This window comes from Amblyraja radiata, unplaced genomic scaffold (assembly GCF_010909765.2).
Source record: "Amblyraja radiata isolate CabotCenter1 unplaced genomic scaffold, sAmbRad1.1.pri scaffold_1100_ctg1, whole genome shotgun sequence".
NCBI lineage: Eukaryota > Metazoa > Chordata > Chondrichthyes > Rajiformes > Rajidae > Amblyraja > Amblyraja radiata.
This window is the reverse complement of record NW_022630282.1, coordinates 1-27779: the sequence shown is the minus strand read 5'-3', so window position 1 is coordinate 27779 and position 27779 is coordinate 1. Positions and strand designations below refer to the sequence as shown.

Genomic DNA, 27779 nt, shown 5'->3' with positions numbered 1-27779 from the left:
TCTCTCTCTCTCTCTCTCTCTCTCTCTCTCTCCTTATCCATGAGTCAAGATGATACCCGACAACTCATGGGACTGCAGTCTTTCTATCGATCGATTATTAAAAGCTTCCAGAGAAGGGGAATTTAAAAATCCACAAACAGCATCTAAATTAACCCCCTCCCTTGAAGGGAAATCATATCTAAACGTGGGGGAGATTACGTGTAAAGATGATATTAGTAAGTGCGGCGCTCCCTCCCCGCCACGCAGTGCGGCGCTCCCTCATTCTCCCCTCTCCTCCCAGAATGCGGCGCTCCCTCCTCTCCCTTGCTGCAGCGAGGCGCTCCCCCATCGTCCCTCCCTTAGTGCGACGCTCCCTCCCCTCCCCTCCATCAGTGCGACGCTCTCACCCTCAAAAGATGCTGGAGTAACTCAGAGGGACAGGCAGCATCTCTGCAGAGAAGGACTGGGTGACATTTCGGGTCCAGATAGAGGAGGGTCTCGACCAGAAACGTGACCCATTCCTTTCAGCATTTTGTGTTTGCCTAAACAGCGCCTATCCACGTGGTGGTGTGGCAGCAGGCTGGAGGAGCGGACACAGGCCTTGCCACAGAGCGGGGAGGTGAAGGGGCGCTGGCCGGTGTGGACTCGCTGGTGTGGACTCGCCAATGCTCCAGCAGGTGGACAAGGCGGGTAAAGCCCTAACCACAGGACGGGCAAAGCTCTTGCCACAAGTGGAGCAGGCATTGGGCTTCTCGCCCGTGTGAACCCACCAGTGGATCTCCAGCTGGCGCGGGCTCCGGCAGGCCTTGCCACACACGTCACTCTCATAACGCTTCCCATTGATGTGCCCCGTCATGTGGTCCTCCATCAAAGCTCAGCCCCTCCAAGTTCGGCCCGCACACCGAGCAGAAGGGGGCTCACCGGCACCCTGGCTGTCCTCAATGGCCGCTCACGTCCCCGTTTCTCCATCCACAGCAACGGCCCCTAAACCCTGCAGGAGGGGAACACAGAAAGTCAACAAGCTGTCAAACAGGACGTTACTAACGCGTGAACATTACTAGTGCTTGATGGGGCGGGGGGCGGGGAGAGGAGGGGGTGAAGAGGAGGGGGAGAGGCAGGAGTGGAGAGCTGGCGAGGAGGCAAGTGGGGAAGGGGAGAAGAGAGGAGATTGAGGTGAGAGGGGGATGGAAGAGGGGGTTCGGTGGAGAAGCGAGGGGGTTGGGTGAGGAAGAAGGGGGTTCCCCTGCCCTGTGACGTACCCCCGCCCTGTCCCGTGACATAACCCCTCCCAGCCCCGTGACGTACCCCCCCCCCTGCCCCATTATGTACCCTCTCCCTGCCCCGTGACGTACCCCCGCCCGTCCCCGTGACGTACCCCCGCCCTGCCCCGTGACGTACCCCCGCCCTGCCCCGTGACGTACCCCCGCCCGTCCCCGTGACGTACCCCCGCCCCACACATGCACAGCGCGCACGACCGGCGACCTGACGTCACGGTGGCGACTCCTGGCATTGTCCCGCCAGTGTTTGTGGGGAACGTGGATGGGTATGTGAAGAGTTTGGACCTTTGAAGACTGAAAAAGGTGAATTTATTATGGGAAACAAGAAAATGGCAGACGTGTTGAACAGGTACTTTAGATCTGTCTTCGCAAACAATCTCCCAGATGTACTAATGGCCAGTGGATGTAGGGTGACGTAGGATCTGAAGGAAATTCACATTCGACAAGAAATGGTGTTGGATAGACTGATGGGAGTGAAGGCTGATAAATCCCCAGAGCCTGATGGTCTACATCGCAGGGTACTTAAGGAAGGAGAAGTCAAGGGGGAGACAGAGGTGGTGAGAGGGAGGGTGGACGGAGAGTTTATTGATTCCCCCCCCCCCTTAGACGGGGGTTTATTGATAATGTTCAGCAAGGGGGAAGAGTGGGGGACAGATCGAGTTTATTCACCTCATATATCCACAACCAGAAGTTTGTAACATCATTTACCCCAGTTTTTCTCACAGACCTGTAGTTTATGTGGATTTATTTATTATTTACAGAGGGGGAGGGGGAGGGAGGGCAGACACTGAGAGATGTTTATAACATTATTTACCCCAGTTTTACCACCAGACATGTAGTTTATGTGGAGATTTAACAGTAAATCAGCAGATGTTTGTAACATCATTCACCCCAGTTTTACCCCCAGACGTGTAGTTTATGTGGAGATTTACCTCAGTAAATAAGGAAGGTAGACAAAAATGCAGGAGAAACTCAGCAAGTGAGGCAGCATCTATGGAACGAAAGATACATTAAACTACTGTTGCTGGCATCTCTGCCAAGGCACCGCAGCAATTCTCTCTCACTCCAACAAAAAGAAGGCTTTTGCAACTTAACAACGCTGGCTACTGCACCAGCTACTGCACGTCTTAAGCGGCCTTTTCACGGGGCGACTTGACGCAAGAGTTAACCGGAGTTTAACATCGTGGGAACCTCGTGCGATAACAGTACGGCATTCGTGGACCACCGTAGCGCTAACGGCAGGTAGTCGTGTAACTTGGTCACACGGGAGAAAATTCAAGAAAGTTTGAATTTCTCCAAGATTGACTTGTACACTTGTGGTTGAGCATTGCAACATTATATGAACGTAGTGGCCAGTGCGATATCCGTAATAACTCTTGCGAGTAACGTGGGAACTCCTGCGAACGGTGAACCCGGAAGCTGGACAGAGGGGACAGAAGGTGAGTAAAAATTATCTTCTGTGGGATTGAATTTAAAAAATAAATAAAAATAAAGATTTGCATCCGCATATGGACATCAACTTATTCATGAGTTATGTTAATGAGATTCAAGAAAATAACTATAATCTTTAAAAGGGACTTTAAAAGGGACTTTACTGAAAGGTTACGCATTTTTATGGTCCGTGAGAAATTTTTCACATGTACTTCTTTGAGAGATACAGGTCGGAGTCCTCGGGTCCAGGGGTCCAGAACGGTACCAATCAATGTTGTACAGAGACCCGTGTAAGGAATGAACTGCACATGCTGGTTTAAACCGAAGACAGACACAAAAAGCTGCAGTAACTCAGCGAGTCAAGCAGCATCTCTGGAGAAAAAAGCTGATGTTTCGGGACGAGACACATCTTCAGACTCAATTCCGATTAGGCTGTCTGAAGAAGGGCTCCGATTCGAATCGTCACCTATTCTTTTTCTCCAGAGATGCTGCTTGACTCGCTGAGTTACTCCAGCTTTTTATGTTTTTCTTCCCAGATCTGACTTACCTGCTGAGTTACACCAACATTTTGTGTCCTTCTGTGCGTATTAACCAGCATTAACCAGCGTCTGCAGTTCCTTTAGACATTACCTAACTTCAGATTTTAGAGATATAGCGCGTGGGAACTCCTGCGAACGGTAAACCCGGAAGCTGGACAGAGGGGACAGAAGGTGAGTAAAAATATCGACAAGGGAACATGTGTCCTTCGAGGACGTCCCACCTAATTGTCATTGTTGGATAATCTTTTTAACAGGAACACTTGCAGAGATGGCTCCCAGAAAATCTCAAAGAAAGGGGGTAAAGCGTGTCAGAGATGTTTTTGCCATGTTGCGCTATTCAGTTTCTATATTGTTTCAGTTTCTATATCTATATTGTTGCTCTATTCAGTTTCCCAGGGGGTCGGGACGGGATTGGAGTTGGGAGGGAAAGGTGGGGGAGTCGAGGGAGAGGAGGGGGAGACAGATGGGGGTGTCTTCATTTACTGGCGGCGGGTGTCTGTCACTGAAACAGGCAGGTGAGATTTCACATCCACCTTGTGTGTGCCTCTCTCTCTCTCTCCCTCCCTCTTACACAGGCTGAGAGACTCTGCCTCTGTGAGTGTACGTCTCTTTCTCCCCCTCTCCCACACAAAGTAAGACCGAGGTACTGTGCTCAGTCCATCTGTGTCTCCCACATACACAGTAAAATATGTCTCCAAATGAGCCAATTCAACCAAGGGAGGATATATATAGTGTGTGAAAAAAAAAGTTACATAATTTGCGTCACGTGTAGTTCACGATGTTCATTCAAGATTTAACGCGAAAGCTCGGGAAACGGACAAGTCACTCGCACAAATAACAGAAATGCCGAGTACCGTGGGAATTCTTTATCTACAGCCGTTATATCGTGCGAGACTCGTGCTGGACCACGACCTCTTCACTCTGGTGACATCTTGCGTCAACTCGCCCCGTGAAAAGGCCCCATAGCCATCACAGTCCAACTGGCTATTATCAAGTGCAATGCCCATACAAGTGGCCACACCAAAGTCTCCCAGCGGAACGCCCCAGCTCACATTACTGCCCGCACAGTAGATTACAAATTCTGCACATCGGTCCCCACAGAACCAAAGATTCTAGTAGGCAGAACGGCTCTTTCAGACAAGGGAATTTAAAGTTCATTATTGTAACCTTTTGCCACGTAAAATGATCTTTGGAAACGAGAGGGCTGTGTCGTTGACCATTTAACGGGCCTCTGGCTCACCCCCTCGGACAAATTTGGAGGGAGAGAGGAAGAGCGAAAGCGAGAGCGAGAGCGTGAGCGAGAGCGAGAGCGAGAGAGAGACAGATATAGATAGATAGATAGATAGATAGATAGATAGAGAGACAGGCAGTGAAGAAAGCTAATGGAATGTTGGCCTTCCTAACAAGAATATTTCAGTATAGGAGTAAAGAGGTTCTTCTGCAGTTGTATAGGGCTCTGGTGAGATCACATCTAGGGTATTGTGTACAGTTTTGGTCTCCTAATTTGAGGATGGACAAAATGATTTGAGTATAGGAGCAGGGAGGTTCTACTACAGCTGTACATGGTCTTGGTGAGACCACACCTGGAGTATTGCGTACAGTTCTGGTCTAATCTGCGGAAAGACATTCTTGCCATAGAGGGAGTACAGAGAAGGTTCGCAAGTGATTCCTGGGATGTCAGGACTTTCATATGAAGAAAGACTGGATAGACTCGGCTTGTACTTGTTAGAATTTAGAAGATTGAAGGGGGATCTTATTGTAACTTACAAAATTCTTAAGGGGTCGGACAGGCTAGATGCAGGAAGATTGTTCCCGATGTTGGGGAAGTCCAGAACAAGGGGTCACAGTTTAAGGATGAGGGGGGAAGTCTTTTAGGACCGAGGTGAGAAAAACACAGAAGGTAGTTCAGGCTAGTTCATTGGCTATAATTAAGAGGGAGTTAGATGTGGCCCTTGTGGCTAAAGGGATCAGGGGGTATGGAGAGAAGGCAGGTACGGGATACTGAGTTGGATGATCAGCCATGATCACATTGAATGGCGGTGCAGGCTCGAAGGGCCGAATGGCCTACTCCTGCACCTAATTTCTATGTTTCTATCCTTGTGATTGAGGCAGTGCAGCGTAGGTTCACGAGATTGATCCCTGGGATGGCGGGATTGTCATATGAGGAAAGATTGAAAAGACTAGACTTGTATTCACTGGAGTTTAGAAGGATGAGGGGGTATCTTATAGAAACATATAGAATTATAAAAGGACTGGACAGGCTAGATGCAGGAAAAATGGTCCCAATGTTGGGAGAGTCCAGAACCAGGGGCCACAGTCTAAGAATAAAGGGGAGGTCGTTTAAGACTGAGGTGAGAAAAAACGTTTTCACCCAGAGAGTTGTGAATTTGTGGAATTCCCTGCCACAGTGGGCAGTGGAGGTCAAGTCTGGATGGATTTAAGAGAGAGTTAGATATAGCACTAGGGGCTAGTGGAGTCAAGGGATATGGGGAGAAGGCAGGCACGGGTTATTGATAGGGGACGATCAGCCATGATCACGATGAATGGCAGTGCTGGCTCGAAGGGCCGAATGGCCTCCTCCTGCACCTATTTTACATGTTTCTATGTTTCTACGTGTAAAAGTATTTTTTGGGTTCAGACGTGTTACGACTCCCGAATGCAGGTACTTCAGAGCCGCATAACATGTCAAAAAACCAAGTTCAAGTTCAAAAATCTTTTAGTTATTCAATGGAACACAAAACCCAAACCTGATTTAAACAACCCAGTCAGGGATGTGGATGGACTAACAAAGAATTAAACAGTGTTCCAGCCAGCCAGGTAATGGACCGTCGAACCAGAGACTCTAAAATCTGCCTAAAGAGATATAACCCTGAAACAAAATACACGAAAACACTAAGGTCAGCCCTTATCCGTCCCAATTCAATATTTGTTAACAAGGAATGGTGAAAGTACACAAAGTTCAATGCCATGTGGCCAGGCCTTCTGCAGCTCACACCAGCAGACTGCTCACAAGTCAGGGTCGACGAAGAAGAGAGAGAATCCTGGGAGATTCTGGTATTTAAGCTTCAGATGAGTCTTCCGTCACCTGACGCAGCTTGGCCAATCGGGTACAGGAGCCTTTAGCCCCGTGATTCCTGACATAGCAATGCCTGCACTCAGGAGAAAACAGAAACAGATGAGTACCCTATAACACCAGCAGATGGAGCGCATAACACCCCCATCCTAAGATACTGAATAAGTTTCTGAAAATGAACTAAAAAACACCACCAAATTTCAGCAACTATTCAGTAGCACAGACATCACTGGCGCGACAATGCATGAGCCAAGACATTATCTTTGCCACGGATATGCATGATCTCCAGGTTGTAGTCTTGCAGCTGCAAACTCCAGCTCATTAACCGCCGGTTCTTATTCTTCATACTCTGCAAAAATACCAAAGGATTATGTTCCGAGAGTACGATGACAGGGACATTCGAGGAGCCAACATAAACCTCGAAATGATTCAGAGACATTAAAACAGCAAGGGTTTCTTTCTCAATGGTGGAGTACCACTTCTGATGACGATTAAACTTCTTAGAGAAGTACGAAACTGGTTGCTCCACCCCATCTGAATCATCCTGAAGAAGAACTCCACCAACCCCACGGTCACTAGCATCCACTGCCAGCTTAAATGGACGCTCAAAATCAGGTGCCGCAAGCACAGGTGCGCGCACCAGAAGACTTTTAGTATGATCAAGGGCTTGCTGACACTCTGCGGACCACACAAAAGCTACCTTCGGTCTCAGCAAATCCGCCAAAGGGGCAGCCACCGCAGAGAAGATTGGACAGAATCCTCTATAGTACCCAACCATAGCCAGATACCTACGGAGTTCAGTCCTAGAGGTTGGAGCAGGAAATGCGAAAATATGCCCCACATTTTCCTCGAGAGTGCGAACCTGACCCCGGCCCACCACCTTACCCAGATACGTTACCGTGGCCTGGCTAAACTCACACTTCCCCAGATTGATCGTTAGGTTTGCCCCCGCTAGACGATGAAATACCTCCTTCAGATGACCGATGTGTTCGATCCACGACCTGGAGCACACAACCAAATCATCAAGGTATGCCTCACAGAAGGACAAACCAGACAATACAATGTTCACCAACCGTTGGAAGGTTGCCGGCGCATTGCGCATCCCAAATGCCATTACCGTGTACTGAAGAAAGTCATCACGCGTAACGCACGCAGAGATCTCCCTCGCCCGCCTAGTCAAAGGAACTTGCCAATACCCTTTTAACAAGTCCAACTTAGACACAAAATATGCACTTCCCACACGATCTACGCAATCCTCCATCCGTGGAGGAGGATAGCAATCCAGCTTAGTTACACCATTCACTTTCCGAAAGTCCGTGCACAACCTGTCCTCCCCATTAGACTTCGTAGCCAGTAGACACGGAGAACTCCACGGACTACAACTAGGTTCAGCAATGCCATGCTGCAGCATATAGTCAACCTGACTCCTTAGACGATGACGCTTGTCAGGGTTGACCCGATACGGATGCTGTTTAATTGGCGCAGCACCGGCCACGTCAATGTCATGCTGCAGCACAGACGTCTGAGAAGGCACTTCCGAGAACAGTGACCCATTTGACTCCACCAAAGCAAGCAGATCACCCCGCTGACTTCCAGTCAAATGAGACAACCGCAAGGGAAGCGCCTCCAAAGCCTCAGAGTTACACAGCTTACCCTGCATCATTGCCACAGACAACCGTGCCTCACCCACATCACCACCCGTGTCAGGGGGCAGCACCACTGCAGCCAAAACAGGCTTAGACGAAACCGACGGACACAGTTCCTCCCCATCAACATCGTGCTCATGGTACTGCTTCAGCATGTTGACATGACAGAGCTGAGTCTTACGCCTCCGATCAGGGGTACCAATAACGTAATCCCTCTCACCAACCTTCTGAACCACCTGATAGGGACCGCTATACCGAGCCTGCAGACTGGAACCAGGAATAGGCAACAACACCAGGACCTTGTCACCTGGAGATAAATTCCTACTAGAAGCCTTCCTGTCGAACCAGTCCTTCATCCTAGACTGAGCAGTAGCAAGATTACCCATTGCCAGTTCGCATGCCCTCCTCAGTCTAGACCGAAAAGTACAGACGTGGTCTAAAATACTACGGTTTGTATCCTCCTGCAACCATTTCTCCTTCGGGACCCTCAACGGACCACGTACAGTATGCGCGAACACCAGGTCAGCAGGACTGAACCCTAATGACTCCTGCACGACCTCACGCACCGCAAACATAAGTAGATGAACCCCCTCATCCCAGTATTTTTCAAAACTCCAGGCAGTAACTCCTCAACATAGATTTCAAAGTCTGGTGAAACCTCTCGAGAGCTCCCTGGCTCTCAGGATGATACGCACTGGAGTAACAATGCTTAATATCTAACAACTTCATTACCTGGCCAAAAACCTTCGACATGAAGTTGGAACCTTGGTCACTCTGCACAACCTTGGGCAAACCGAACAACGAAAAAAACTTAGTGAGAGACTTAACAATTGCAGGGGCAGTAATTCTACACAAAGGGACCACCTCCGGAAAGCGGGTAGACGCACACATAATTGTCAATAAAAACTTGTTGCCCACCCTTGTCCGAGGTAGAGGACCCACGCAATCAATTAGTATCCGCTCAAACGGCTCACCGACCACAGGGATTGGATATAAAGGCGCAGGAACAATCGATTGGTTCGGCTTTCCTGCCACCTGGCAAATGTGACAATACCTGCAGTGCCGTTTCACGTCCTTTTTCAACCCTGGCCAAAGAAAAATCCGTAAGATACGGTCATACGTCTTATTGACCCCCAAATGTCCACCCAGAGGACCATCATGAGCCGAACAAAGTATCTCGTCCCTATACGGACGAGTTATCACAATCTGATCAACCACGCTCCAATCATCATGCCCAGATATATCGAAGGGAGACCACTTTCGCATCAGTAAGCCATCCCTTAGAAAATACCCCTTTGCTGTGGAATCCATGTCCCCCTCAGGCACCGCGCAGTCGAACAGATCAGATAAACCTGGATCACACTTTTGCTCCTCAACCAGCCGGTCACGTGACAGCGACACCGGCACATTTCCAGACACTACCCCATCTTGAGATGTAGAAGCACCCTTCACAACACAGGATTTATCATCCTGATCCCCAAAAATGCTCTCACTCAGGTCCACTACATCCTCAAACTTCGCCTGGCTCTTAGCCATAGCCCTCGTGATTGCACAAGCTGCGAAGACCCTCGGATGCTGCATAGCCAATCTATCAGGACTCTGCACCATCGGAACAGCCGTCACCTCAGGAGTAACTAAAACTCTACCTCCTGCCAAGTCATTCCCCAAAATCACAGAAACTCCCCCAACGGGAAAACACGGCCGTAGCCCAACAGTTACCCGGCCTGAAACCAACTCGGACTCGAGACTCACGGTATGCAAAGGCACTGCCATGTCATCCATCCCGAATCCTACCACTGGGACACTTGACCCAACCGATGATTCCCCAGAAATCGACAGTACACTATCCAATATAAAGGACTGAGTAGCACGAGTATCACGCAAGATGGATACTGGAACTCTATCACCCCCATCCTCTAGAGAAACAAAACCATTCATGATGAACGCACAATGATTCCCACACTCATCAAACTCAGGCACCTCAGGAACCACAGGTGTCTTCTGTGTACCCACCAAAGCCACAGGCTTTGCATCCTTCTTTTTCAGAACTTTAACATGTGCCCTTTCCCTCTACAATAGTAGCACCCAGGACCTTCCTTAGTCCTCAAATTTCCGTCAACCTTATCAGCTTGGACCTCCCCCTGTATCAACGTGCTGCCACTTGCAAGCACAGAAACAGGTTTGACACTGCCACCGGCGACACCACCACGATCAACCGGCCGTACACCAAAACTATAGGATCGCCCAACAAAATCAGATTTATGAGTCAATACATACTCATCTGCCAACACCGCGGCCTTAGACACCTCATTCACCTTCTGCTCATTAAGGTAAATAGCAACCCTCTCAGGGAGACAGTTCTTAAAGTCTTCCATAATCATCAAGGCCCGCAGTAGCTCAAAATCCTTCACTCCTTGAGAAGCGCACCACCTGTCAAAAAGTGCATTCTCCTCCCTAGCAAACTCCACATAAGTCTGACTATCAAACTTCCTAAAGCGCCGGAACTTCTGCCGGTACGATTCTGGAACTAATCCATAAGCCCTTAATACTGTAGACTTCACACACTCATATTCCAGACTGCTTTCAACAGACAAAGACGAGTACACCTCCCGTGCTTTACCCACAAGTACACACTGCAATAGCAAGATCCACACGTCCCTAGGCCACTTCAAGGACAAAGCCGCCCGTTCAAACACTGTGAAATACGTGTCCACATCCTTCTCACTAAACGGGGGAACCAGGCGGATGTTCTTGCTCATATCAAACTGCCGTACCCTAGAAGAAACCCGGGAGGCATCCAATTCCTTCTCCCGCAGCCTAATCTCTGCCCTCTTGGTTTCCTCCTCAGCCCTCTTGGTTTCCTCCTCGTCGTTTTATTTCAAGAACATGCATTAGCTCATCCTTTTTCAAGGCCATTTTCTGTGACTCAAGCTCCATCTCCTTCAACCTAATGACTGACTCTATGTCCTGACCAGGCTGTATAGAAGATGGAGGACTGACTGTACAACCAGGCAATACCTCACTTTTCACCAAAGCAGACCATAACACCGTCTTGAGAGATTGTTCTTCGAATGCTTATCAATAGACACGCCATAGTTATCCGCCAGCAAAATCAAACTCTCCTTAGTAACCTATCAAACAACTCCTGACAAGGAGCCTCAACAAAGTCTTGCACCTTCAATTCCATATCAAATGTAGCACCAAACCACCAGCTAAACTCTGGGCACAAATGCTACCACTAACAGGGAAGAAAAAATTCCCTCACAACACAGACTTCGTCATTCACCAGAAGCCTACCAAAAAAACCCCCCAAAAATGTCGAGGGTCCTCAAAGCTTAGGACGAGCCCCCATTTTGTTACGACTCCCGAATGCAGGTACTTCAGAGCCGCGTAACATAAGTCAAAAAACCAGGTTCAAGTTCAAAAATCTTTTAATTATTCAATGGAAAACAAAACCCAAACCTGATTTAAACAACCCAGTCAGGGATATGGATGGACTAACAAACAATTAAACAGTGCTCAGCCAGCCACGTAATGGACCGTCGAGCCAGAGACTCTAAAACCTGCCTAAAGAGATATAACCCTGAAACAAAATACACGAAAACACTAAGGTCAGCCCTTATCCGTCCCAATTCAATATTTGTTAACAAGGAATGGTGAAAGTACACAAAGTTCTCTGCCATGTGGCCAGGCCTTCTGCAGCTCACACTCTCACAGCTGACTGCTCACAAGTCAGGGTCGACGAAGAAGAGAGAGAATCTTCTCCTTCTTCTTCTTCTTCTTTGGAGTTTTACGGCAGCCGGCATCCACAATGTTGCATTGCTGCCACCTTCTCGCTTCACTCCACAGTCCTCATGTCTTTACATTATATCCTTTTTATAAGGCCAGAGGCCCTCAAGAAATTAAACAACACCTTTACTCCTTTTCCTTCCCCTCCATACTCTACAATGTTCTTTTCTGATATATCTGTCATTCCAATTTTCTTCATTTCACTGATCAAAACTCTTCTTTCTGTTTCATATCTTCTACATGCAACTAGAGCATGCTGAACTGTTTCCGGCTGATGGCATTCCTCACACAGCCCAGTAGGGTGTTTTCCCAACATTTTTAATGTGCTGTTCAGGTGAGTGTGTCCTATCCTCAATCTTGCTAATACTACCTGTTCTCTCCGGTTTTTCCCTCTTCTTGCTGTAATGCCCACTCTGTTTTGTAGATAATAGAGGTGTCTCCCCTTTGTCTCCTGTTCCCAGTATTGTTGCCATTCCTGATTTATTTTCTTCCACACAATGTGTTTTCCTTCAGATTTGGATAATTGTAAGTTTACCTCTATGTTCTCTTTATTAACGGCCTCTTTTGCTAATTTATCCACTTTTTCATTTCCTAGCACACCAATGTGTGCTGGGACCCACAACAAAGTCACGTCACTGCCCTTCCTTGTTACTTGGCTTAATAGTAGTAGAATTTCATACACTAGGTCAGGCCGCCTATGGGATGCACCAGACCCAATACTCTGGATTGCAGACAATGAGTCGCTACATATTAATACTTTGCATGGTTGCACCTGTTCTATCCACCTAACTGCCATCAAAATAGCGTACAGTTCCACTGTATACACTGCCAAATAGTTATTTGTTCTTTTGCAAATCTCAACATTCATCCCTTGCACTACCACAGCTGCCCCTGTTGTTTCAGCTACTGTGTCCTTTGATCCATCTGTGAAGATTAAGAGGTGTTCCCTGTATCTATTATATATATGGTTATGGTATGCTGTTTTTAGGTCCGAATTTTTTTCCCTCCTTTTTGCCTCCCATATCTCCAGATCAACTTTTGGGATGTTCAGTAACCATATTGGGACAGATGGCCACAATACTGCAGGGCAGAACTCTTTGTCCTCTACTTCCATGTCCCTTGCCACACCTCCTCCAACCCAGCCGAAGCTTCCAGACTGAGCCACCCCTCTCTCCCAGCACTCCTGTACTACCTGTTTTGTTGGGTGGTTCTCTCCATGACCCTTAATGCTTAGCCAGTAATTAGCCATTAGTTGTCTGCGGCAAGAGAGAGAATCCTGGGAGATTCTGGTATTTAAGCTTCAGATGATTCACCCGTCACCCGACGCAGCTTGGCCAATAGGATACAGGAGCCTTTAACCCCGTGATTCCTGACTCACAGCCACGCCTGCAATCAGCAGAAAACAGAAACAGGTGCGTACCCTATAACACCAGCAGAGGGAGCGCATAACAGACAGTTCTTCAGTATGTGCTGTATTTATGAACAAAGTATGAACATTTTGGGGCGATTCAAAGTTTTAAGAGTTTTGGATAATTTCCTTGAGGTGTGTATAATTGTGTTTTACTCTTGAGTGAGAATTGTATTGCTTTAAAGTGTGTGAATATCTGAGATTCAGCATATTTCGTGAGGTGTGGAAATTTGTGAGTGAATGTCACATTAAAGAGGGTGTCGAGTGAGTGAGTTTAAAGACTGGTACTTGTTTGTGGAACTGGTTCGTTGTGAATGTTGCATGAATCCTATAATTCAGCTGAAATAGGATGTCATTGAATGAGCTGCTCGTTTACGTGATAAATCTTTGTAGAGTCTCATGTGGTTTAAAAGGTAGTGTCTCTAAGAAGTTGCAGTTGTGGGAGGGTGGAGTTGCACACAATTATTTTATTTTCCTTTACTCTTCGGAAATGCATTGGCGATCTATGTGGAAATCAGGCACGTGCCACGAGTGATTACTCAGAATAGGCAGTCAATCGGCTTTTAAGAAAAATCTTAAACCACGCGTGCGCATGTGATGGGAAAAGAATTGGGAGAACGGTGGAAGGAACCCTTGCAAGTACTACTGACTACACCTACAGCATTGTAGGTCGAAAATAATCCTCGTTGGATACACCTAACCTATTGCAAAAGAATTGCAAACTGGAAAAACAAATCATGAATTTGGACATCCTCCTGCAAGAATGGAGGTTAAAGGAAGTCATACAAAACATTTTTTAAAGGCCAATATTCACAGTATCTTGTTGAAACCAGCCATGAACATAAGCAAACACATTGCACTGAATTATATACGTGCCTCCCTAATCCCGGATACCAGGAACGAGTCTCCCCCTGGTTGAATAAATTTGATCCATTAACAGTGACCCGTTATTTGTTCTTTGAGGTCCCGGGATTAGGAATAATGGTCCACCTCTCTGAAAACCAAAGGGATTGATTTGAGATGGGGGACACCTCTGAGTCACACTTAACTGTAGCTACTAGACCTCCAGCAACAGCGAAAGAAATAGGAAAAATGATAAAAAACGGTGAAGGACAAACAGAAAATTCATGTTTTAAAGTTGCCAATGACACAGAAGGAAAGATCACATGGGTCAGAAAGGAATGGGACAGTATTTTTGAAAAACAACAGCTGACTACTGAGGATCCGCCAAGGTTACCAATGGCTCTGGTCCAAGCACCCTCTGAACTATGGGCAAAGCATGAGAATCATGTGGGATGAGTGCATTCAGCCCTTGAACATAAAGTGACTATAAAAAAGGGTGCTGCCCAGAGGCTGAAGAATGGGTAGGTATGGTCATTGTATCTTTATTACAACAAGGAGTATTAGTGAAAAGCAAAGTCCTGTAATATTCCTATTCTGCCAATCCCGAAAGTGGGAAGATGTAATGAATGGTGTCTTGTCTAAGACCTGAGAGCTATTTAAAACAGTGATTCCTATTGTTCCTTTAGTACCTGACATCAATATTATTCTGTCATCTATAACGGCAAAAACCGACAACTTTCCAGTAATTGACCTATGTTCAGCCTTTTTCTCCATAGCCCCGCATAAAGACATCCAGTTCCTGTTTTCTGTTACCCGCAAAGATCAACAAGGAGGCACCTGTGTTATAATAAGATGAGAGTGTTGCGCCTATAATCCCTGATGAATCCTCTAATATCACTGACCTTGCTACCAATATTTCACAAGAAATTGAAAAGATCCGGGTAGATTGGCTAAAGCATGTTAGCCAATTAGAATGCGTAGTAATTATAACCCCGCCTAATTATATTATTCATAGTGTAAGATCCTACCCACTGCCCACCGGTAACAGTAGCAATGCGAACGTGTAATGAGCTGCATAGAAGTTAATGACCTGAACAATAAAGATGCTTGTGTTTCAACCTGTGTAAGGGATTGGACAGGACAAGCAGCTGCAGGTACTGGAACGCGGCTAGAACAGCGATCACGTTAAAGTTGAGCGGAGGTGCATCAGGACCTGGAGCGCCGGACGCCGTTCCTTCACAGGAAGGAGGTGTTGACGGTTGCGTCTATAAATGGTACCACCGACATCAACCAGGTAGGAACGTGGTTCCTTTGCGGGGCCACAAATGTACCCCAGTTTGGTATGTCACTTGTCTGTCTGTAGACGGACTACTTTGCCTTGAATGAGTGGCTTAAGTGGCTTGCTGGTCTTGTTGTAAGTGCGTTTTTCATGAGTCTCGGTTGGACTGTACGCGCTTTTGAACTACGGCGGGGTTGAAAACTTGGGGCTTTAAATGATCCTGGGTGATGGGCAGCGGAGGTCGCGTTTGGCAGGACATCAGGCGCTGGGCTGGAGAACCTAGTTCAAGTTCAAGTTTATTGTCCTGTGTCCCTGATAGGACAATGAAATTCTTGCTTTGCTTCAGCACACAGAACATAATAGGCATTTACTACAAAACACATGAATAAATAAACTGATAAAGTGCAAATAACAAATAATGGGATATTAATGTTCAGAGTTTGTCCGAGCCAGGTTTAATAGACTGATGGCTGTGGGGAAGTAGCTGTTCCTGAACCTGATTGTTGCAGTCTTCAGGCTCCTGTACCTTCTACCTGAAGATAGCAGGGAGATGAGTGTGTGGCCAGGGTGGTGTGGGTCTTTGATGATAATGCCAGCCTTTTTGATGCAGCGACTTCGATAAATCCCCTCAATGGAAGGAAGGTCAGAGCCGATGATGGACTGGGCAGTGTTTACTACTTTTTGTAGTCTCTTCCTCTCCAGGGCGCTCAAGTTGCCGAACCAAGCCACGATGCAACCGGTCAGCATGCTCTCTACTGTGCACCTGTAGAAGTGAGAGATAATCCTACTTCACAAACCGACTCTCCGTAAACTTCTCAGGAAGTAGAGGCGCTGATGTGCTTTCTTGATAATTGCGTCAGTGTTCTCGGACCAGGAAAGATCTTCAGAGATGTGCACGCCCAGGAGATTGAAGCTCTTGACCCTTTCAGCCATTGACCCGTTGATATAAACGGGACTGTGGGTCCCCATCCTTCTCCTTCCAAAGTCCACAATCAGTTCCTTGGTTTTGCTGGTGTTGAGGGCCAGGTTATTGCGCTGGCACCATATGGACAGTTGCTCAATCTCTCTTCTATAAGCGGACTCATCCCCATCAGTGATACGTCCCACAACAGTGGTGTCGTCAGCGAACTTGATGATGGAGTTCGCACTATGACCGGCTACGCAGTCATAAGTATAGAGTGAGTACAGCAGGGGGCTGAGAACGCAGCCTTGAGGTGCTCCCGTGCAGATTGTTTCGAGTCTGACACATTTCCACCAATACGAACAGACTGTGGTCTGTGGATGAGGAAGTCGATGATCCAATAGCAGAGGGATGCGCAGAGACCCAGTTCTGCGAGTTTGGTAACCAGCTTGGAGGGGATGATAGTATTAAATGCCGAGCTGTAATCGATGAATAACAGTCTGACATATGAGTTTTTGTTGTCCAAGTGGTCCAGAGTGGAGGGCCAGGGAGATCGCATCCACCGTTGATCTGTGGTAATAAGCAAAGTGCAGTGGGTCCAGGTTTTTGTCGAGGTAGGTGTGGATTTTCGCCATGATCAACCTCTCGAAGCACTTAATCACCACAGGCGTTAGTGCCACAGGTCGGTAGTCATTGAGGCACGTCACCTTACTCTTCTTGGGCACTGGTATAATTGATGCCCTTTTGAAGCAGGTGGGGACCTCAGACCTCAGTAGTGACAGGTTGAAAATGTCCGTAAAAACTCCAGCCAGTTGGTCCGCACAGGTTTTTAGAACACGACCGGATATACCATCAGGTCCAGGTGCTTTTCGGGGGTTCACCCCTCTGAAGGATTTCCTGACGTCGGCCTCTGTGACTGAGACTGAAATACCATCACAGCGAATGGGGGCTCGGGAAGGCACATCAGTATTCTCCCTATCAAAGCGTGCGTAAAACGCATTGAGCTCCTCAGGGAGTGATGTTTCGCCGACATGCGAGCTGCCTCCTGGTTTCGCCTTGTAGGAGGTGATTGCATTCAGACCACGCCACAGCTGCCGAACATCTGTCTCATCCTCCAGTTTCGAGCAGAAGTCCCTTTTAGCCTTTTTGATGGACTTACCAAGGTCGTATCTGGACTTCTTGTAGACCACTGTATCATCAGACATGAATGCCCTGTGTCTGGTCTTCAGAAGAGTGCGGATCTCAAAGTTCATCCAATGTTCCTGATTGGGAAACACTCGGAAGGTTTTGATGGGGATGCAGTCCTCCACACATTTCTTAATGAAGTATGTAACGACTGAGGCGTATTCGTTCAAGTCCGTTGCCGAATCCTTGAACATTTCCCAGTCTACAGACTCCAAACAGTCCTGGAGTTGTTCCTCTAAAACGTTATTGGACATTTCCCAGTCTACAGACTCCAAACAGTCCTGGAGTTGTTCCTCTAAACCTAAAACGTTATCTCTCGCAATATTTCTCAGGTTCAACAGGTCCAGGTGGCCATCCCTCTTCCCCTTTTGTAACCGGCTCACCGGTGGCCCCGCGATGGTCTTCCCCCACAATGTCTCCCCATAGCCCTTCGGGCTCACCGAAACGCACCCTCAACGTTTCGGAGGAAAAGGTTGATGAGGCTGCTCCTCACCGTACGAGGACCGGGCGGGTTAGCAAGCCACCTGTTAGAAATGGCGATTATGTTTAACCCCATTAGTATTAGATGTGGCAATTTGCATTTAACATTTTATTTACTTATTGTAGTTGCAATGCTTTACCTGTCTTTCATTTATACAAGAAGAGATGTGGATTGGCTATTGCATGTTAGCCAATTATAATGCCTAGTAATTATAACCCCGCCTAATTATAGCATTCATCGTGTAAGATCCTACCCACTGCTTACCAGTAACAGTAGCAGTGTGAATGTGTAATGACCTGCATAGAAGTTAATGACCTGAACAATAAAGATGCTTGTGTTTCAACCTGTGTACGTTTGAGCTCTTTACAAGGTTGACAGTGACATGCATGAGTACAATGAAGGAAATGGGAGCTGCTGGCCATTCAGTTGGTTTGATGGACTCTGGGGTACTGTGTTACATTATGGCTCTATCTTTTTGTTAATCATCGCTCTGATTTTTATTGTTAAATGCTTGAGACCATTGTGTACCTACCGTGGACTGTGAACGTTGTCATATATGATAAAGAGAAAGGAATGAAAGAGTTTAAAGATTTAGAAGTGACAAAATGTATTCTGCTGCAGATTTAGCAGCAATAAATGAATGCTTAACTTTTCTCCTCCAACACTAGCAAGAGTACAGCACAATAACATGAATGTTTTTGTCTTTCTTCTACAACACTAGCGAGATGACAGCACAACAACATGAATGTTTTTGCTCTATGATATAAACGACCACAAAGATGTTCAGACAACTCGTTCTTACCCTTTACGCTACAGATTGTAGTGTGCAAACAATTAATCAACAAGGTCAAAATACAAGAGTACATAAATCTGCAAAAATAGCTCCTTCAGCATAACAACATATGGCCGAACATTTCCTCTATCGGAAGAAGCAGTCAATCTTCTGATTTTAACCATATATGTACAATGGCTTTGTAAGATAAAGAATTGCTGAATTGCTGAATATTAGTATATAAATATGTCTGATCGAACATTACCTCCGTGTGTGGAGAAAGAGAGACTCTGTAGTCTGTATTTTACATACTGTGAGAGTCGACTCCCACACCCACCTGGCGAAATAAAGACGTTCCTGTATTACTAACTTTTGTGTTGTCATCTGTTTGAAGCAAATTGAACCTTAACACCAGTACTCAGCACATGGGAGGGGCAAGCCTAGAAAGGGAGGAACATCAACCTACCCTTAAAAACCCCTTACCGGCTAGAAGTAGATCTCTTTCCCTGATGAAGCTACAGCGATAGCGAAACTGGAAAATCGTTGTCCAGTCGGGAAGAGTTCGGCAAGTGGTCTTTGCAAGCTGGAAAAAAAAACAAAGACTTGGTGAGCACCTTGGTAACAGTAATAATGTAATGTAATAAGAGTAATGTAATATAATAACAGTAATTGAGCAACAGTAATAATGTGAATCGCGACCAGCACAGGAATCAATCGAGACGAAGAGATTCCTTTGCAGTCGCTGTTAGAGTCATTTATAAAATGGCCCAGACTCTGCACCATCTGTGGGTTCTGAAAGAGCAGAACCCACTTAGGGTATCACGAGGCAGGCAAAGATATTAACACACTTTGTAAAACCGGCAAATCCCACCCAGGAAACATTACAAACATTGGCTTCTAATGCTGAAACCTGGGCAAAGCAAACATGACAAATGTTGATTGAAAATTACCCAAACAGCCTGGAAAACTGGATGAGGTGCACCTGGAGGGCGAACCAACTGATCGTGTGCAGGAGGTGGTAACCAAAGCCTTAATCTGGAAGAAGCCTTAATCTGGAAGAAGAAAAATTTGAGGATCTTAGAGAAGGAGTTTTGAACCTGACCTCAGAGACCGGCTGGAACAGAGAGGCAGCCAGCTAGAGTCCCAGCCCCGCAGACGGGCCTTATCGCGAACGATAAGGTTGCTACGGACATTGAGTTGGCCATACTCCAAGGTAATGTGGGGATAATGGAGGAGTCACTTTCTGCCTGTACGGACGAGATTGCTGAGCTGAAGATCCAGATCAAGCGTCTAACTGCTGAGTTTTTTTTAACTTGGACAAGTAATGTGAGGACCCCGAATAAAGATCGCGTCGCAACAACATAAGATTAGCGGGGGTTCCTTAGGAGACCGTCATCAATTTCATTGCTATCACCACCCTGCTTAAGGACGAGTTCAAGCTGGACTAAGACCCACTACTGGACCGGGCGCACAGATCCACACAGCCAAAACCACGACCCGGTGAGCAATCACGACCCAGGTTCCATTACTACAACGACTGTGTAAATGTTTTACGGCGTGCGAGAGAGGTTCGACAGATCGATACCGGTGAGATGAGGATCTCCGTTTTCCCCGACCACACTGCTAAGGTGGCCCGGGCCCGGGAAGCCTTCAACCAGGTCAGAAAACAGCTGCGTGGCGTGAAGGGAGTTCGCTACGGTCTTTTCTACCCGGCCCGACTCCGGATCAGCTACCAAGGTGTGGAGAAAGACTTTGACTCGGCGGAGGATGCCAAGGCTTACGTCAAAAGATGAATATTGGGTGATGTTGTAAAATATGTTGCAATAATATCATGCATCCATGCCTTTAGTTTACATTTAAATACTTGTTCACATTTGATGTTTGTTTACATTTAGACACTTGTTTACTCCTGTTCAACTTACATTAATTCATCTTTTCTGCAAGGGGGGATTTAACTTGTTTAGATTGTCGTGTGATAATACCTTATTTTGCACTAATATTAGGCCGCCAAATGATATAACGGTATATTGGTGTTTATATATCTTTGAAGTGGTCTTTTCATGTACATCCTTTTAGCCTACATGAGGTAATATTTCATTTAAGCTGCTATGGGATATTCTTATTATTGGTTGTGCTTTTATTGCACATTTAGGAGTCTGTGTGAGTTATTTCTTAGGTTTTACTTAGTTTATTCTCCGAGTTGTTGCCACGGTTATGAGGCAACAATTGGTTTCTCGTTTCTTACACTGCGATCTCCATTTTGGAGACTCTTTTGGTGTGTGCGTGTGTGGGGGGGTTTGTGTATGTGTGGGCGGGGGTGGGGCAGCCATCACGGCCTTCTTCGGATCAATTTGCTTTCTTCATTTACACAAAAATGTGTTCTGCTAATTTGAATCCCAGCATTCTTGGTTCTGGCACATCTATTTGTGTTCTCACTTTGGAACATACGTGGTATGGGCAATCCTATTAAAAGATCCAGGGTTTCTCAATCACCTGAAACGGCTTAACACTGACAGTATTTTTGCAGGAGACGCATCTTAGCCATAAAGATCATCATAGGCTGCAGTCCTCTTGGATAGGTCAGGTCTACCACTCCAATTTAATTCAAAAGCTAGAGGGGTTGCTATTTGAATTAATAAAATTATTTGTTGAAATATTGTATTCAGATGAGTTGAATATGCAGATAGTTATTAATGAATATGATATAGTTGGGATCACGGATACATGGCTCCAAGGTGACCAAGGCTGGGAGCTGAACATCCAGGGATATTCAATATTCAGGAGGGATAGACAGAAAGGAAAAGGAGGTGGGGTAGCGTTGCTGGTCAGAGAGGAGATTAACTCAATAGAAAGGAAGTACATTAGCTTGGAGGATGTGGAATCGATATGGGTAGAGCTGCGAAATACTAAGGGGCAGAGAATGCTAGTGTGGAGTTGTGTACAGGCCACCTAACAGTAGTAGTGGAGTTGGGGATGGCATCAAACAGGAAATTCGAAATGCGTGCAACAAAGGTAAAACAGTTATAATGTGTGACTTCAATCTACATATAGATTGGTTGAATCAAATTGACAGGGGTGCTGAAGAAGAGGATTTCTTGGAATGTATGAGAGATAGTTTTCTAAACCAACATATAGAGGAACCAACGAGAGAGCAAGCTATTCTAGACTGGGTATTGAGTAATGAGGAAGGGTTAGCTAGCAGTCTTGTTGTGCTTGGCCCCTTGAGCAAGAGTGACCATAATATGATTGAGTTCTTCATTAGGATGGAGAGTGACATAGATAATTCAGAAACAAGGGTTCTGAACTTCAAGAAATGTAACTTTGAGGGTATGAAACGTGAATTGGCCAAGATAGACTGGCAAATGATTCTAAAAGGGTTGACGGTGGATATGCAATGGAAGGCATTTAAAGACCACATGGATGAACTACAACAATTGTTCATCCCAGTTTGGCAAAAGAATAAATCAGGGAAGGTAGTGCATCCGTGGATAACAAGGGAAATCAGGGATAGTATCAAAACCAATGATGAAGCTTACAAATTAGCCAGAAAAAACCAGCCTATCAGAGGACTGGGAGAAATTCAGAGTCCAGCAAAGGAGGACAAATGGCTTAAATAGGAAAGGGAAAATAGATTATGAAAGAAAACTGGCAGGGAACATAAAAACTGACTGCAAAGCCTTTTATAGATATGCGAAGAGAAAGGGATTAGTTAAAACAAATGTAGGTCCCTTGCAGTCAGAAACGTGTGAATTGATCATGGGGAACAAGGACATGGCAGACCAATTGAATAAGTACTTTGTTTCTGTCTTCACTAACGAAGACATAAATAATCTGCCGGCAATAGCAGGGGAACGGGGGTCAAATGAGATGGAGGAACTGAGTGAAATCTAGGTTAGCCGGGAAGTGGTGTTAGGGAAATTGAATGGATTAAAGGCCGATAAATCCCCAGGGCCAGATAGGCTGCATCCCAGAGTGCTTAAGGAAGTAGCCCCAGAAATATTGTATGCATTAGTGATAATTTTTCAAAACTCTTTAGATTCTAGAGTAGTTCCTGAGGATTGGAGGGTAGCTAATGTAACCCCACTTATTAAAAAGGGAGGGAGAGAGAAAACGGCGAATTATAGACCAGTTAGTGTAACATCGGTAGTGGGGGGAAATGCTAGAGTCAGTTATTAAAGATGGGATAGCAGCACATTTGGAAAGTGGTGAAATCATTGGACAAAGTCAGCATGGATTTATGAAAGGTAAATCATGTCTGACGAATCTTAAATAATTTTTTGAGGATGTAACTAGTAGAGTGGATAAGGGAGAACCAGTGGATGTGTTATATCTGGACTTTCAGAAGGCTTTCGACAAGGTCCCACATAAGAAATTAGTATGCAAACTTAAAGCACACGGTATTGGGGGTTCAGTATTGATGTGGATAGAGAACTGGCTGGCAGGCAGGAAGCAAAGAGTAGCAGTAAACGGGTCCTTTTCAGAATGGCAGCAGTGCCTAGTGGGATGCCGCAAGGCTCAGTGCTTGGACCCCAGCTATTTACAATATCTATCTATATTTAAAACTCTGTGTGTGTCTGGTTGTGTGGCTGTGTGTGTTTCTGACTTGTGGCTGCCAGCCTTTGATTCGTTGCTACGCCAAAACCCGACCCACAAATGCCGAGATATTTTCCATTTCGGTAGAGATTTCACTTTTCATTCCAAGTATCCACTCCTCATTAAATTTCGTCCTGTTTATGTACACATGTTTAATAAAATCCTCCCCCCCCACCACTCACTCATTTTGTCGCCTCCTGCTGGCCAGCGACCATAACGGCTGCTGCCGCCCGTATCTCGCCTCAAAGACGCCATTTAAAAACAGCCGCACTGCTGATTCCTGACCCGCTTGAGTTGGAGGACCACGTCTGCCGTGCGGGCTACGGGTGGGGTACGGCTGCGTTGGGGGAGCAGACCCAACGGGTCTTCACTTGGTCTAGTATATTAATGATTTGGACGAGGGAATTGAATGCAACATCTCCAAGTTTGCGGATGACACGAAGCTGGGGGGCAGTGTAACTGTGAGGAGGATGCTAGGAGGCTGCAAGGTGACTTGGATAGTTTGGGTGAGTGGGAAAATGCATGGCAGATGCAGTATAATGTGGATAAATGTGAGGTTACCCACTTTGGTGGCGAGAACAGGAAAGTAGACTATTATCTGAATGGCGGCTGATTAGGAAAAGGGGAGATGCAACGAGACCTTGGTGTCATAGCGCACCAGTCATTGAAAGTATGCAAAGTTTAAGAAGGAACTGCAGATGCTGGAAAATTGAAGGTACACAATAATGCTGGAAAACAGCGGGTGCAGCAGCATCTATGGAGCGAAGGAAATAGGCAATCTTTCGGGCCGAACCCCTTCTTCAGACTGATGGGGGGGGGGGGGAGATGAAAGGAAAAATTAGGAGGAGGAGCCCAAGGGCTGAGGGGGAGATGGGAATGGGAGGAGACAGCAAGGGCTAACAAAATTGGGAGAATTCAATGTTCCTGCCCCCAGGATGCAGACTCCCCAAGCGGAATATGAGGTGCTGTTCCTCCAATTTCCAGTGTTGCTCGCTGTGGTCAGATTCCACTTGGGGAGTCTGCATGAAGAAAGACTGGATAGACTCGACTTGTACTCGCTGGAATTTAGAAGGTTGAGGGCGGGATCTCATAGAAACTTACAAAATTCTGAAGCGGTTGGACAGGTTAGGTGCAAGTAGATTGTTCTCGATGTTGGGGAAGTCCAGAACAAAGGGTCACCGTTTAAGGATAAGGGGGAAGTCTTTTAGGACCGAGATGAAGTTTTTTTTTTCACACTGAGAGTGGTGAATCGGTGGAATTCTCTTCCACAGAAAGTAATTGAGGCCAGTTCATTGGCTATATTTAAGAGGGAGAGATGTGGGCCTTGTGGCTAAAGGGATCAGGGGGTATGGAGCATCCCGAGAACTGGCCTCCACCGCCCTCTGGGGCAGATAATTCCAGACTCACCACACACCACTTGTGTGAAAAAGTGTTTCCTCTCACTTCTTAATGGCTTACTCCTTTTTCTTAATCAGTGGCTCCTGGTTCTGGTCTCCCCCAACATCGGGAACATGTTTCCTGCCTCTAGCGTGTCCAAGCCCTTAACAATCTTATATGATACACCTAAAGTACTGGAAGAGAGAAGGTGGGTGACGGTGAGAAAGGGAGGGAAACATGGAATGCAAACATCCCCGGGTGTTGTACCTCTTGTGAACATGTTAACCCACTTAGAAGCTGTCGGGACAGAAGAAATTATCACACTGAGCGACGGACTGGCTTGCAAAGCAAAAGGGGCTGTTGAGCCAAAACCAAAGAGACCAACGTCAGGTAACGCCATTGTAGTTGGAGACTCCATTGTGAGAGGTACGGACAGGGGTTTCTGCGTCACCTGATGGGCTTCGAGGATGGTGTGCTGCCTTCCTGGTGCCAGGTTCCAGGATGTCACGGACAGAGTGCAGACAATCACCAAGGGCGAAGGTGAACAGCCGGAAGTGGTAGTGCATGTCGGCACAAACGATGTCGGAAAGAAGGGGATGAATATTCTGCAGTGTGACTTTAGAGAGCTCGGAAAAATGCTGAAAAGCAGGACCTCCAGGGTTGTTATCTCCGGTTTGCTTCCAGTTCCTCGTGCTGGCGAGAGCAGGAACAGGGAGATACGGTACCTGAATGTGTGGCTGAGGAACTGGTGCAAGGGGCAGGGATTTAATTTCTTAGATCACTGGGATCTGTTTTGGAGTAAAGGGGAACTGTACAAAAGGGACCGATTGCATCTTAGCAAGTGAGGGACCAGCATTCTGGCAGGCAGGTTTGCCACTGCTACACGGGTGGTTTTAAACTGAGTAAGGAGGGTGGGATGTCAAATGGGATAGTCAAGGACGGAGTTAAAGGGAAATATAGTAAATGGATGGTTAATGACCCCAGAATTAACGGGAAAGAAAGCTCACTAAGGGATAGGAGAGTATGACCAAGTGTAATAGGGATCGATGTGAAAGGTGAGATGCGTAAGGAATTAAATGTACTGTATATAAATGCGCGAAGTATAAGAAGTAAAGTAGATGAGCTTGAGGCTCAGTTAGAGGTTGGTAGATATGACATTGTGGGGTTTACCGAGACGTGGCCGCAGGAGGATCGGGCCTGGGAACTTAATATTCAGGGTTATACATCCTATAGGTGGGCAGAGGAGGTCCTGTTCTCTGCTGGTGAGGGATGGAATTCAGTCCTTTGCGAGGGAAGACATAGGGATTGACGAGGTAGACTCACTGTGGATTGAGTTGAGGAATTGTAAAGGCAAGAAGACACTAATTGCGTTATCTACAGACCCCCAAATAGTAGCCCGGATGTAGGGTGTAAGTTGCAGCAGGAGTTAAAACTGGCATGTAACAAAGGTAATGCCACTGTGGTGATGGGGGATTTCAATATGCAGGTAGACAGGGAAAATCAGGTTGGTTCAGGACCCCAAGAAAGAGAGTTTGTAGAATGCCTCCGAGATGGATTCTTAGAGCAGCTTGTAATGGAGCCGACCAGAGAAAGGGCAATTCTGGATTTAGTGTTGTCCAATGAACCAGATATGATAAGAGAACTCGAGGTGAAGGAACCGCTTGGAGGTAGTGATCATAATATGATTAGTTTTAATCTGCAAGTTGAGAAGGAGAAGGGTAAATCGGAAGTGTCAGTGATGCAGTTGAACAAAGGGGACTATGAAGGCACGAGAGGGGAGCTGGCCAAGGTAGACTGGAAAGGGATCCTAGCAGGAATGACGGTGGAACAGCAATGTCTGGAATTTCTGGGCATAATCCAGAATACGCAGGATCATTTCATTCAAAAAGGAAGAAAGGTTCTAAGGGGAGTAGGAGGCAAGCGTGACTGACAAGAGAAGTTAGGAATAGAATAAAACTAAAAGAAAAGATGTATAACACAGCAAAGAGTAGCCGGGATCCAGAGGATTGGGAAACTTTCATAGGACAACAGAAGGAAACAAAACGGGCAATATGGGCTGAAAATATGAAGTACGAAGGGAAACTGGCCAGGAGTATAAAGAAGGACAGTAAAAGCTTCTTTAGATATGTTAAGGGAAAAAGAGTAGCAAAGTCAAATGTGGATCCCTTCAAGGCAGACACGGGTGAAATTATTATGGGCAACAAGGAAATGGCAGAAGTGTTGAATAGCTACTTCGGATCTGTCTTCACTAAGGAAGACAAACAATCTCCCAGATGTACTGGAGGACAGAGGATCTAAGGGGGAAGAGGAACTGAACGAAATTTGCATTAGGCGAGAAATAGTATAGGGTAGGCTAATGGACTGAAGGATGATAAATCCCCTGGGCCTGATGGTCTGCATCCCAGGGTCCTCAGGGGCCACAGTCTTAGAATAAAGGGGAGGTCATTTAAGACTGAGGTAAGAAAAATCTTTTTCACCCAGAGAGTTGTGAATTTATGGAATTCCATGCCACATAGGGCAGTGGAGGCCAAGTCACTGGATGGATTTAAGAGATAGTTAGATAGAGCTCTAGGGGCTAGTGGAGTCGAGGGTTATGGGGAGAAGGCAGGCACGGGTTATTTATAGGGGACGATCAGCCATGATCCCAATGAATGGCGGTGCTGGCTCGAAGGGCCGAATGTGCTTCCTCCTACTCCTAGTTTCTATGTTTCAATGAGAGCTCCTCTCATCCTTCTGAACTCCAGAGTGTACAAGCCCATTCTCTCAGCATATGACTGTCCCGCCATCCCGGGAAATAACCTTGTAAACCTACGCTGCACTCGTTCAATAGCAAGAATGTCCTTCTCAAATTAGGGGACCAAAACTGCACACAATACTCCAGGCGTGGTCTCAGTAGCGCTCTGTACATCTGCAGAAGAAACTATTTGCTCCTATATTCGATTCCTTGTGTTATAAAGGCCAACATGCCATTCGCTTTCTTCACTGTCTGCATTAAACCTCATCTGTCATGCATCTGCCCACTCCCCACAACCTGTCCAAGTCACCCTGCATTCTCATAGCATCCTCCTCACAGTTTACACTGCCATGCAGCTTTGTGTCTTCTGCAAATGTGTTAATGTTTCTTTGAGAGAGAGAGAGAGTGAAACAGAGAGAGGCAGACAGAGAGAGACAGAGAGAGAGAGAGAGAGAGAGAGAGAGAGAGATAG

At 46.4% G+C, this 27779-nt stretch overlaps 1 long non-coding RNA gene across 2 annotated transcripts; it reads right to left on the bottom strand.

The window, feature by feature from the left end:
• Positions 1–542: 542 nt before the first annotated feature.
• Positions 543–19651, bottom strand: LOC116969743. Of its 2 annotated transcripts, XR_004410914.1 has the most exons (4): positions 19586–19651; positions 19087–19186; positions 18869–18940; positions 543–970 (listed from the first exon to the last, which is right to left on the bottom strand). It is a non-coding gene; the product is annotated as an uncharacterized LOC116969743 (long non-coding RNA). The 2 variants fall into 2 exon arrangements; XR_004410913.1 differs by lacking the exon at positions 18869–18940 and having other exon boundaries at positions 19586–19640.
• Positions 19652–27779: the final 8128 nt, after the last annotated feature.